The sequence below is a fragment of the Grus americana genome, chromosome 3 (genome assembly GCF_028858705.1).
Source record: "Grus americana isolate bGruAme1 chromosome 3, bGruAme1.mat, whole genome shotgun sequence".
NCBI classification, from domain to species: domain Eukaryota; kingdom Metazoa; phylum Chordata; class Aves; order Gruiformes; family Gruidae; genus Grus; species Grus americana.
In genome coordinates, this window is record NC_072854.1 from 62,402,608 (window position 1) to 62,416,754 (window position 14,147).

The 14,147-nt window shown below is 37.4% G+C and overlaps 1 protein-coding gene across 16 annotated transcripts in view; it reads left to right on the top strand.

Moving 5' to 3' along the window:
- Positions 1-14,147, top strand: part of EYA4 (EYA transcriptional coactivator and phosphatase 4) — a 159,124-nt gene that overhangs the window by 50,676 nt on the left and 94,301 nt on the right. The gene's annotated exons all lie outside the window — the stretch shown is intronic.

Consider the following 14,147-nt stretch of genomic DNA (forward strand, 5'->3'; position numbering starts at 1 on the left):
AAGTCTGTTTTTGAGGGTGGGTGTGCACCCATACCCGGGTGTGTATGTATTTGCAAAGTTGTCTGCAGATCCAATTAATTTCTAGCTCTCAGGGAGAATTATTGCAAGATTTCAGTGATCTGTGGATTTATTTTAAAGATTTTCATTTTCTGTCCAGCTTCTCCCAGATGCATTCAATAGATGACAGATTTGAGATGACAGATAATAGATGACAGATGACTGGCTAGTCTTTATATGTTTAACACTCCATCCCATTCTTTCTTCAAGCACATACTGAGATCTGGGCAAATGTTTAATATCATTGTTAAGTTGCAAAATTAAACCTTGGCCAGTTGGACATGATCTAATTGGAAGAGCGCAGCTCTGTAGAACGTTCTGGTAGTCTTTTTGGGCAGGACAGCCATAATATTGTGCAGTCCACTAATTGTCTTGGCTCAAAGTCAAAACAACCCCCAGGCCATTAACTTAGCCTTTCCTTAACTGCTGAGAAGTGTCTGCTCCCCACAGTTTCTAAGTGGATGTAAACCCTGTGCATTTGGACTTATCCCCTATACTTTTTTTTCCATGTTCTGAAGCCCCAGTTGTCTCCCACTGAGTTTAAAATATGCCATTTGAAACCATGTTTTCATTAGGCTTATCACCCTTGCATAATGATCTGCTTTTGATCTCTTTGGGTTTGTGTCTGTTCCATAATTGGCTTGTCCACATTTCCTTATGTATAAATGGATAAGGAGATTTTAGGTGAGATATCTAACTTGCCAAGAAATTCGAATTTGTAAGTTCAGCCAATCTAGATTTCCAGCCACTTTCTGATGTATACATGTGAGTGTAAGTTGGTTTCAGTCACTTTAATTTACATACCAAAGTGCCAGAAGAAGGTGTAAGTTACTATAGGAGTGGATAACTAACTTATTAATGTGTGCTCCTTTTAGTTGCATTACTCTAATGCCTCTCTCTTGACCGTTCAGTGTATCTGCAACACCTTTATAAGCTCAACCATATTTAGTAATTTGAATTCAAAGATAATACATATAAAGATGTAATCTACAATTTGTGAATGACTGTGGATATAAATTTGCCTATTTTATGATTCTAGATTCACTCATTTCAGTCTTAAGGCCTGTTCTACCATCCCAAGAGTCAAGAGACTGAAAATCCAGCTAACAAGGAGAAACATGCCCCAGACTCTTCATTCTGGGTCCGGCCTATGAGATTTGTGGTAGATCTGCTCTTGGCTTCAGTGGTGAAAGATCAGACCTTCAAAATAATGGTGGTCTTGCTCTTGTTTAAGATTTCTTAGAATTAATTCGAGTAATTCTGCTTCCCAGGGTTGCCTCATTTCAGTCAACGTGTTTTTAAAAAACAATTCTAACCATGATTTGAGCCACCCATCAGAAAAAAGGTCTTTATCTTGTTTTTAATGAGTATTTTAAAATTGGGTTTTTTTCTAGAAACCTTGTCATTGTCAGTATTACCATGAAATGTGGACTTGTCTTGCATGACACCTGGGGAAAAAAAAAAAGTGTTTAGGGAAATAAGTGAGTTTTTAAAGTAATTTTATGGGCTTGCTCAACTTCTGAATCTCAGTTTATATTTTGTTAAAAATAAGGATACCACATTTGTTACTTTGTAGAAATTTAAATTTGAACTCATTATTTGGATCAACCTGCAGTTTGGATACAAATCAGAACTCCACCCAAATGCAGAAAAACAACATTTGTTTTCTTTTATTGAAATAAAACAGCCTTAAATGGTTTGAATACATTAGAAAATATTTTCACGCAAGTCTAAAGGATTTATTATACAAGAGAATTATTAATCACAATTACTAAGCGAGCCAAGCCGTCATATTGAGAGAGACTTTCAAAGCTGTCTGGATGCATAAAGATGTTGAAAGGTATACAGGAGGATTTTCATATGTTACAAATGAAATTAATTACTGACCTCTGAAAAAATGAGTTTGAATTGACAATTAGGTTTCTTCCTGCTTAGACACCTTTGGAGTTCTGTGTACCAGAAACCTTCAAAAATTAGTTTTAACTAGAAGAGCTCAGCTTCTATTGTTTTATTTGTTATATGGATTGGAAAAGAGAAAATTTCCTGCTTTTGCATATCTTAATTGAATTCCTTTGCATTAAAGGTAGAAAAACTTGATTTCCCTTGATAAGAAAACTGAAACTTAAAGTGTATGGGAAAACTAATTTCTGTGCAGGTGAAAACAAAACATTTATCTGAAAAACATATAATTGCCAACATGTATATTGTAAAGCAATTACCTATTGGATATAGTATCATTTTGTAGTTTACTTTTTAATCTTGAGTTATACTTAGAAGTTTTTTCTTCCTATATATGTCTGAGATTAAAAGAGAAGTTCTTGTTTATGTATATAATAATGACTCAATAACACTATTTTTAAAAAAAATCCTGTTCACACAATAATTCTAGAATGTTTTGGTGTTAGTATAGAATTGTATAATTACAAATATAACTTAAAAATGCTTAAAATGGAATATAAATTATTTAAATAGTAGAAATACCCATCCTTTAAAATGTAGCTTCCTGATAGTTTTACCATATGATGGACACAAGTCTTTTGGAATATTTTGGTACCTTTAACTATTTGTGCTGTCTTTCCAGATACTGTAATAACACTTTAAAGAAGCTGGCTGTATCTTTAGCAAGACAATCTTGCAGAAAGATAGCCATATTCACCACACCTTTGGATAGTTTGCATGAGTGATATCAGGCCTCCCTTTCCTCCCCAGCAGAATTTTCAGTCTTACCCTGGTAGACTTTCAGACCCTCCTCTTGAAGTTGGAGGGGCACTGAATCATGTGAATCGGGTCATGAATCAACTCTTCATAACTTGGTAACTTTCAAACCTTGTACAACTTACTTAAAGATTGAGACAAAATCTGGAAGAAGCTTCTGGGTAACCAGCTGTATGTCATAATGATGTGCTGATTTATGCTCAAGGTTAGTGAATTTTAATTGTGTTCTATCAAAATATTTAGTCTTTGTTTTTTAAGTCACACTCTTCAGTGCTAGTTATTTCATGTAGATGAAATTAATTGTATGTCCTTGTATTTAACTTAGAAGTGACTACGAAAACTCTGTTTTAGTGACTGAAATTTTAAAAAAATGCATGATTTAGTGCCCAAAATTTCTAGGTAAATTTTTAAAATCAAGCAGACTATAACATTTTGGTAATATCTATTTTCTGCCTTTTCACTGTTAGCACAGTTCATGTTTTTATTCATTCTCATTTTTAATTCTCTTTGAGTTTAATTAGCCATCTGAATTTGCTCTCTGACCTTCAGAAAATGGCTTCTGCTTAACTTAATTTTGCTGAAGAACTCCTCAGCTGATTTATTGACCCTCTGAAATCTAAGAATCTGTGTAATATCATAAAAATAGAGATGTAATGAAAAACTCCATTTTCTGTCTTCAACTTTAAGGACCCCTGATTTCATCTTTATTTGTGCTGCTATGCTGATCAGATTGATGTGATAAAGATTCAGAAAAAGCAAGACATAAAGTTTGTTTCATGCAGGAGGAAGCTATATGATATTTTCACATAGTGTTAAGTGGAAGGCATTAGTTAATGTTTTCCAAATGCTCAAGGTTAATTGTTCATTTACACACGTTCTTCTGAAACAGTTCATCAGCTCTTTTTTATATTGATTTCCTACATTTTGTTGAGATCATAGCTGTTTCAAGCTACTTATCCCCCCAGAATTCCTCTTTGAGCTGTTTAGTTTATTCTTAAACTTGGTGCACCTCCAGGTCCTATTCATGTTCCTTTCCCAATAATCAGCTCTGAGACAATGTGTCCCTCTGAGCTTGCAAAACTAACCTAGTAATCTGTGGTCGTCACTCCCTTTTTGCCTATATGGTAAATCTTATTATAGAAAACAGAAGTTTAGATTTTGTTTAACTAAAAACTAAAGTATCAGCCTCAAGGTTACTAGTGTTGAATTTCTTTTTCACTGAAGCAAAATCTTTGGTTACACTATGAAACTCTTTGTCTGTTTAAATATGATAAAAGGAGAGTTCACACAACTGCTTCAGGCATCTAACTATGTAGATCTTTAGCAAATCAAAATTCAGGGTCATCCAACCTAATTGTAACTCCCCATTGAAGAACCCAATTCATAAGTCAGCTGATGAAGAGATGTGGCCTCTGCAGTAGTGAATCGGGTCTTGGTTTGCCAAGTCTCATGCTGGAAGAGTCTCAGGACTGAACTGAGAAGTGGGCCGTTCACAAAAAGTGGTGGAGTAGAGTCGTAGTGTAGTTCCCTGAAATGTGAGTAGTCCCCTCTGCCCTGCCACTCTCCTTGCCTGATACTACTTAGATAGGTTGGAGTGTTGGTACTCCAGGTGACAGCATAAATGACCTCACACAAAATCTACAGTAAGGTTACCCAGTGGTCAGTTTTGAGTCCCTCTCAGTCTCTCTGTGCTGCCACAGAAAAGCACAGAGGGAGGGAAATCTGCGCCCCGCGTGCAGTTCTGTTTGCTCAACTTGCTATGAAGAATTACAGAATTCAGATACGGGAAAAGGATATGAATAAAGACATTCAAAACCCAAACCCTTCTTTATGGACTGCGACAACTATAGTTGACAGGTGAGTGCAGTAATGCATATACAATAATGACTAGGATAGAGACTGTAAGTCAAGTGCTGCAATTTAGAGTATGAAGAGACAGTGGAATATATTTCAAACTAATAAAAGGAATATTTTTCTACCAACACATAATAAAGAATTGAAATTCATTGCCACTAGAGAACTAGGAAAAAACCATCATTCCCTCTGCTGCTGCCAGTTGTCTCTGCTCCCCTCTCAAACAGGCACTCTTCTCAGAAGGACTTCACTCGTGACTCTCTACCCTGCCCTTCTGTGCAGGCACAGCCAGGCATTTATTTAGTTTTTTTAAAATACACTTGGGAGGTCGTTTGAAACTTCCTTTTATCCCTCAGTGCTTTTAGTACAGTGCTCGGGCACTCGCAGCAGGGACAGAGAGCAGAACGGTGGTTACGTATGGTAACAGAGCGCTGGTTGGGGTTGGGCCCTGCTTCTCTCCAGATGTTGCAATTTTGGGCCAAATCAGCATGAACTTTGCCTGCATGGCTTTGCCGGACAGTAACGCCATGCACTCTGAATATGCGATGCAATTTTTCTTGTAGTGAAATAATTGTGCTTTATTTTAGCTAGGTATTTTAGTTACCAACTTGCATATTTCCTCTCTCTGCTGTGCACCTCAAGGTATTTAAAATATTCCTTAGTGTTTTCTAATATTCCCTTGAACTCTTGCTAAAACTGAAGATATTTATAGTGGATTCATTTTGAATTAATATATATGTGCTTGAATTGTTTCAAATCTCTGAAGCAATATTTTCATGCACTATATAATGTTTTTAGTAATATCTCAAGGTGTTTGTAGATCTCTAGAAATATGTGTGAGGAGTAAGTCTCATTTCTAATTGCACATGCTACAGTGTGATGTCTTCTTCGTTGAAAACAATGAAATATTACGAATCTGGAAAAGAGAAAATAGACCTGAAATCCCTGACAGAAACTTAACAACACTTTTTCAGTTCAGGTTCCACTCGTGTGGTGATTTACACGTATGTCTAACTGCACATTGTGAACTAAACTTGTATTAAAGCCAGTGAAACAATTCACATGTGAAGAAATAAGCACACGCATATGCTTTTTAATAGGTTATGTTGAATACTTTTATTGGCATAAAAGCCAACATTTTGAAAGAAATACCTTGCTTAAATATGTACCTCCAAAACACTTTCTTGTATCCAAAAAATTATCAAAATGCAGTTGTGTCGGTGTGAGAGAGAAGAAAAAGGTTTATCTGTACTCTCTTTGTAGGGCAAATGACCAGAATCACCACATTACTTTCAAACTGAGAAAAATCACTTTGGCATACTACAAGGAAATACCATTAATGTTTTTTGTCTGTATTCCATTAGGGTTTAGTGCTCGGTTCCCAGTTCAGGCAGAAATCTTGTTTACCTGCAGAAGTTACTAGGTTTTCTTCTCTCATTTTGTGTGTATTTCCATTCACTTCTTTCTCCACAGAAAAAACATTGAAGCTTCTACATTTTATTCTCAGTGTTGAAAACGTACTGTTTGATTACTGGAAATGATCAAAAGCCCAATTGGAGAAGCAGAATACAAAGTTCCCTATTTAGGCCATAATGTAAAATTTTAGAGGTCTGTTTTAGGAAAATAAATTAATAGGTATACAAGAAAAAACCCTCACTGTAGGCTTTTAAAATTATTGCTTTTTTTGTAATCAGTTTTGAAGCACTGTATGACTAATGTCTCATGACAGTGACAGAAACCTGATTTTATTAAAGCTTCTGAGTCATGTTACAAAATACTCTGATTTGTGATATTTTATTCTTCATTTATATATGCAAATCTGAATAGCATGTAAAAGCACCTTATCTGCGTTTCTGTACTTGCGTCCAGAAATAGAGATCACAATGTATAAACCATGTAATTCTTCCAAATGCTTGTGCTGATGCTGAGAAATTGGTTATGATGATGGAGGATCTTTGCTCTCCATCACTAGTCACTTGTAAGATGATCCACCTTTGAAGTTGTGGTAGAAACTCTGAAACACTATATTTTTGAGTTGGGTAGTGTTGAAATCTGTATCCTGATCAAAATTTTGCTCTCACTTACAACAGTGCAACCCCATTGACTGTAGCGGAATTGCAAGCGCGATGAGAAGAAAACCGGATGCAGTGAATTGAAACTTAATACATGGAAAATGAACTCTTGGTACATAGAAATACTAGGTAAAAAATACAGCAAGGGCCAAATTTTGCTACTATGTCATAGATAGTTTTAGATTGACACAGCAGGAAAGGAGAGTGTTGTCGTAAGTGGACATTAATACCATTGTATTTCCAATTGTAAATCTGCATGTTTGAAAAACAATTATTGCATATGAAGCAATGTAGATTTTTAAGGAGTTTTACAAATTTAAAAAGCTTATAGAGTTTAGCAAGCGATAAGTTTAATACAATGATATTTCGCCAAAGCTATCTGCGGAAGCCAAAACCCACATTCTGCTCTTGATTATTGTGGTGCATTCCACACAAAACTGATGAACGCCTCTAAGGAACAGACTATGCCCCTATTTTTTTCTGTGTTGCAGAGGACTAAAAACTTAACTCAGGCTTCAGGGTGCAATAGCTTAAAGCAAAGGGTGGATTTAATACAATTGCAAAGAGGGAGGATTGTATTTTAGCTAAGCAGTAAGCTGTCACTGGAGGAAAAAGGAATAAAAGCCTATAGTGTAGCACAGCAGAAAAAGGAGCGAGCTGCTGAAAGCTGGATAATTTGGGGATATAGAGATGTCACTTCCTCCCTTTGCCAGGCTGTGAAATTCTTTGTAATTCCCACTGGTAAAGCTGCCAACACAAACAAAGGAAAAAATGGGAACTTCCGTGCAAGTCCTCCTTTGATGAGTAGAAGAACATATACATTCAAAGGAACCAATTTATCAGCACCATGTTTGATGCAAATTTTTGTAAGCATTATGGGAAAAGGACAGAGATCTTGCCCAAATCAAGAAAGTATATAAGAAATTTAATAATAAATTATGTTTCTGAGGAATGATTTTAGCAACAGATGCACGCCTAAAAAAATGTGGAATACTAACTTTCCTAACAGAGTGTAATCTCTAACTTTCAGGGAAAGCTGGCTAAAATATGTTCATTACCTGAGTTTTTTTGTTAACTAGCTGTTAATCCCTTCAGATGAAAAGATAGAGAGAAGAAGAGTCTCAGAGTATGGGTTCTTTATTAACATGTTGGTGACTTTAAGCGTAAATGTAATTGTACAAAAAGAGCTATAAAAACTTTGTATTAAAAAGTAATCTATTAATTTATCTTTTGTCCAAACTTTTAAAGGACGTTTTTAAGAGAGTGTCTCATAACTGCCTGAGAATAGCTGTTTCCAGTAAAGACCAAGTTAACTGGCCCAGGTAAGCTAGGTATCTATCTGAAATGTTCATACCCAGACATGGAGGAGCCCAAGAATTTTCACCGTAATATCCTATGTAACTCATGTGTGCCATACTTTTACTTAAGGCTCCCTTTCAAGGTTTTTATACAGTGAAACCCATTTCTATATGAAGTGGCTGGCTTCCCTAAATTTATGAAAGATAAGCTTCGTTCACTCACAACCGGAGCTTTTAATTTAGTTTTGTTTAAGGGAATTATTGTACAGGCAATTACAAAATTACGGATTTTGTAATTTCTTTTTTCTTTTATAATTGCTTATTTGTACTGGTTTATTTTTAATGCATGTATAAAAAATTTATCATGTTGCATTGAAAGTTCATATTTAATAAAAAGGACAATGGAATTTTTCTTACATACATATCAATAAGGGAGATGACCTCAGTTAAACTGCTGGTTTTGCTAATCCCTTGAAGCGATAGCCTAAAAAGAGATTATTTGCTAGAAAAGAGTCATATATGGATGATCTTTTCCAGGGTGAGTCAGCCGTTCCTTAATTCCCATGTCTCCCAAGTCAGAACCTAAACACCATCTTTTCCTTCATGCAAAAAGCACTTCCCCTGCCACGCTGGGCTTTGCTCCAGGCACAAATAAACAGTGCGAGTCCTAGCACCGTGCCCAGAAAGGTCAGGATCTGTTGCTGCTGCTCCCACCTGTGCCTGCCCCGGCGCAAAAGTACCTCCTCAAAGTGGCAGCTTTCAAAATAAGCAGTAAGTTAAAGCAAGGATAGAGCCTTTGTTTTAAATGAAAGATCTGTCGTGCCATTCCTCAAGCCATCATTTCTGAGAACGTACAATGAAGTGGCCACGTGGGTGCTGAGGGAGGGGGACGAGGCAGGAGAGCTGGTCCTGCCGCAGAGCCAGAACAAAAGCCGAAACAAGTGCTCGGTACGAGCAGTGAAGAGTATCGCACCCGTCTGAAAAAATGGGAGAGATGAGTGGACGGCATTTTGTTTGCTCAGACTGGATATTACCTAGAACAGGAGGCTTGGCTAAGAGCAGTCAGATGTTCGAACTCCCTTACTGGGTGTCTTTGAACGCATGATGGTTAAAACGATTGGAAATGTGGTCGGCTGATCAGAAGTTCAAGTCAAAAACTCCCAACAGTTCGACCTCTTATTTCCCTTACAGCTTTCAAGGTCTGTTTCAAAAAATTAAACTCCTTCCCAACTTTCACACAACTGTAATTCTCTCCTGTACTTATTTAAATAAATTTTTTATTCGGTCATCAAATAAACCTGGAAGATAATACTGGAGTTGACTCTCTAGAGCCATAAGAAAAACAAGATTTTAAGCTTTCAGTGTTGAGATCATAGTTGTGCCCAGTAGTGATCACTGACACATTACTTATCTTGATTGGAGCCCTAAAAAAACGTGGTAATAAAACCACATAATAATTAGCAGGGGCTTGAATTAATACTTTTATAAATTATTTTTACCTTGAAAACCTTCGAAAGATAAGGTGTTACTTGACAGCTTCCCTTTAGGAGAAATTATATGAAAACTCCTTTCACAAAGTTTGTACCTTGAACTTGACATGCATTTTGAAAAGTTCAGGATTTTATTTATTTCTTTGTTTTAAATCAGAATTCATATCAGAGACATTTAAAATGGCAGGTGGAAATGAGATGTAAATGAGTACTTTTTGGAAGAAAATGCATTGAAACCAGTAGAAGAAATCGAGATAGAGATGTTGAAGCAGAAAATACTGTTGTCAGTTATGATTTTTTTTTTTTTATGGCATTAATGTTTCAAGTTAAAGGGTTAATATTTCAAGTTAAAGGCACGAAGGTGTATACTTGAATTTTACAGTTACATGTAAGACTGCAGAAATATATTGGAAAATGCGAGTGCTGAGAAAACAAAAGGCAAATTAAGAAGACCTCAAAACTTCTAAAAGAATTTTTTAAAGCTCTTTCAGGAATGTGATTTGTAATATGTACAGGTTGTTGCTGGTTTTAGTTTATGTTTACAGTATAGAATTCTTATTTATGTTCATAAACTTTTTCCATTATCACTGTTTGAAAATCTGATACACTCAGATGTCTGTTTATTTCTTTGAACTCAGAATTTAGCTAGCTTCCATCGATTTTTCAGTTTTTTGGGGGAGATTTAATCAAACTGTTTTTAGGTTTTGGTAGCAATTTCAATAATGAAAAAAGTGTATGTCCTGAAATCCAACTGGCATCCGCTGTTTTGTTGTTTTTATTGTTCTCTGTATCTGAGAAGCATCTCTCTGCAAGGCTGAGGGGAATAAGGAGAGGGAAGGTGATGGGGACGGTGATGAAACCGCAGACTTTGCTCTACGGAGCTGCACGGTGCTGAGTGCCTAGGCAGAACATAACACAGCGTTAGCGGTGGCTGGAAGGTCTAATAAATACAGTGTTGCATATAGATAGAGGTATTATAATAGTAATGATTTTATTTGTTTCACTCCCTTGATTTTACAGACAAGCCATGGAGCATGGCTTTCACTTTCATGAAGTGAAATTCAAAGGAATTCAAATTTTGTCTTCCCATAAGGTCTGTGGGATTGCCACAGGTACGGCTATGAGAAAACAAACAAACAAACAAACAAAAAAATACAAGACAACAAAACTGTCTTAGAGGGGTTTGTACATTTAAATGTAATTTCAATTTATTGAAAAAGCAACGCAGTTTGGATCTGGGGATTTATTCTTTCTGGCAGTTTTGTGACTAAAAAGACAAACTAACAAAAAAAGGTAAAAGCAGTTGAGCGAGTTAGTTTTTTGACACAGCTGGGTTGGTTGTAGGCACCGCTATACCATTATCCATGATATGGATGAAGGTTGATACCCTCAGGGCCAGCCGTGACCTGCCGGAGCCCATCAGGCAGCCAGGGAAACGCCGAGAGGCCCCGTGGGGGCAGAGCCAGGGGCTGCCGCGGCCCCCTTGATCAAAGCACCTTCCAGCCCTCTTTGAATGCAAGATCAGAGTCCACTAAAATATTTATTTGGCGTTGAATTTGATCTCCAGTTGTGAAACTCTTGACCAACCTAAAATCTCAGAGGCAGCCCTTTCTCAAAAAGTGTCTACTTCTTACACTCTTTTTTTTTTTTTTTTTGGTCAGTTTTATCACTGTATTGCTTAAAAACCCCTATTGACTCAAAATGTGGAGTGGTTGTGGTGGCACTCAGAATGTATTAGACAAGGTTGCTCGACAGCAACAAAATCTGCAGCTACTGTCTGTTCTTCCCTCTAATGTACCTTGAGAAGTACTTCATGTCATATGATAAAATCTGGAGGGATAGTAAAAAAATAGCAACTGCAAAAACGCATTCAAGGGAAACATATGTTCCCATTAGTATCTTAAAAAGAGATTACCGCTTATATAAATAGAGCATTTTCCTTCTCTCCAATTTCTCCACTTAGAGGAAAAAAAAATTAGAGAAATCTTTCCTACCTCCACTACTATTTTTATTAGTCTGCAAAGCTATTGCTATAACAGTAAGTGTAGCTCATGTGGTCCTGCATAGTTTGTTAGTTTGTGACAATACTTAAAATGTAAAGGTGTGCTGGTAAGCTTTTCTTTTTTGGTTCGACAGTCTCTGTATTGCAGGCAAACAGTGAACAAGAACGTATAAAGCAAACCGTAGAACGGGAAAAATAGTATCTGAAGTAATTGTCCCTACTGTGGCCCTAAACCAAACACTTTTCCTTGCAGAACTAATTGAGAATTTCCCAATATTTAACATTCCATGCTTTCATATTTTCTCAAATGAGTACAATTTTTATTTGCTAATGCCTGCTATTTTCCTTTCTGTCGCGTTTGTGTCCTTAGGACAGTGGTGTAAATAAGGAGCGTGAAGACACTTCTGATTTATGTGTCCATAGCAAACCTCTCCTCCTTGGTAATCTCAGTTGGCTGATGGAGCAGTTCATCAGTCACACTGGCACAGTGGTTTCCCCTGTCAGCCTGAGAAAGGAGTTTGTGCTGTAGATGTAATAATTTTCTCTGATCATCTCCTGACACTACTGCTGTGTGCACAGAATTATGCTGTAGCATTTTTTTTATCGCCACTATGAGATAAACACCTTTAAAAGTGTATGGGAGTGTACTTTGCCTCCAGGTATCCAGGTCTGAGAAATGATAAAACCATCTTGCTTTACCGGGAAAAGGAGGAAGGCTGATGGTCGTTTCTTTGGTCCTTACGTTCTTGTAAGCAGAGACGTGTTAGTCTGTGGCAGAGGACAGGAGGACAGAGGTGAAGTGGTGGCAGGGGGTGGCAAATGAGTCTGCTCTGGTTTGGAGCTGCTGAGTGAAGACCCCCTGTGTACAGAGCTCCTTAACTGCTTGCGGAGTCTAAAATCAGGCTGGTTTTCCTCTGCCTGATGCCTGGTAGAAGAAGAGACAAATTTTGTTCCTCATCTGCTACTGTGAAGGCTCTCTGAAGTTCATTCAGCAGTGTCTAAGGATTTGAGCCTCAGAGCTCACTGTCCACATATGTCCCGTGGTTTTCAGTCTTCCCTTGGCAGCATTTTCCAAGACAGCTTTTTCCTTTGTTTCCCTTTTTATGGTGGTGAAAAAACTAATTGCTTGCAAGTTATCTTGCATTAGCAACCTTCCACATGGAAGGTATTAGTTGTTTCGGCAGTTAAGAATGAGGTTGTGCCCAATGCTAATGTCAAAAACAACATCTGAAAGCTGATTATGCTCTCCCCAGTACTTTATATATGCTCCAGTGGGTTTTCATTGTCAAAGAGATGGGCCTTTATTATGCCACATAATGCAGTAAAATGAGGATTACTTGGATTTCAGTGCATGAGATAATAGCAGGTGACAGGCACCTGTTTAAGGAAGTACATTGTATTCCTAAGCATGAGTATTTTGTGAAAATTAAGCGAGATTTCATATGGAAAAGCTTTTGTACTTAAACTTCATAAATAGGTTTAAGTACAAAAAAAGCATCAGGAACTTGGATGGATGTACGCGTTAGTGGCCCTTACAGTCCTGACAGGACATTCTAATAATAAAGTGTGGGACCTGTCAAATGATGGCACAAATATCCTAATCTGAACTGACGTGGCTTTCTAGCCCAGTTCATCAATCATGTTTTATTAGCTTTAACAGAGCCAAGCTGCTATCTGTCATTTCGATGCTGTAGTGGTGACAAAAACTGGTGCCGAAAATGTGCTGCAGGTGTAACTTTCACTCAAAGAGCATTTCTGAGCAGCAGTCAAGTTTGCGTTAGCATGGGGAGAGAGTGCCATCTTCAGTTTCACGTCTCCACGTGAAACAGGTCTGAACTTTCTAGTGCTGCCCGATGGCTAAGAAGTGAGGAAAAAACTATCCGTAGAAATTTAGAAACGGTTCTCAATTTGTATTTTTATGAGACTCTGGACTTGGGAAGAAAAATGCTAAACACCACGTTCTTGTTCCCATTTTAAGATACCGTTAATTTGTTGTGATGAGTAATTTCCGGTAGACTAATGAAAAGTAAGGTTGGGCTTTGTCCTTTTGGTTTGCAACGCTGTATGAAGAAAATAACATTTGCCAGGTGGATCACAAACCCCTTGTAACCAGTAGCACATTGTACACCTAAAAAATGAGAGCTAGGAGGCTGTACGCTGCTGCGTGTTTACTGTGTTTTGTAAGAGCCATCAGTTCCATGTATTCTTTCAGCCCAGAATTGACTTGGTGTTTGCACTGGGGTCCTGGCACTTGACCCTTGTTTTTCTTGGCTCTGCGTCATTTTGCAGCACAGCACAAGGACGCTCCTCATCTCTTGTTTCCAGCATGTTAACATATTCAAGTAAATATTATCTGGCACAGGCACATGCGTTTTCCTTTGGGGGAATATTTGCAAAACTTTTAAAGTCCAGATCAAACAGTGGCATCCATCTTCCATCCTCCTGATTTTCTTTTATTCACAAGATGAATGTTGCTGGCAAAATTCTTTCTTTGATCTTTAAAAATACTTTATTTTGTCAATATTCACAGACAAGCTTCGCGCCCGTAAAAATCCGTATTACTTGCAGAATATTTGCCCAGGTACGTCTTTTCTGTATATTTTAACGCTTAATAGGACTTTGCACAATAAGGAGCAGATGTGTCGTAGCGACAGCAGGC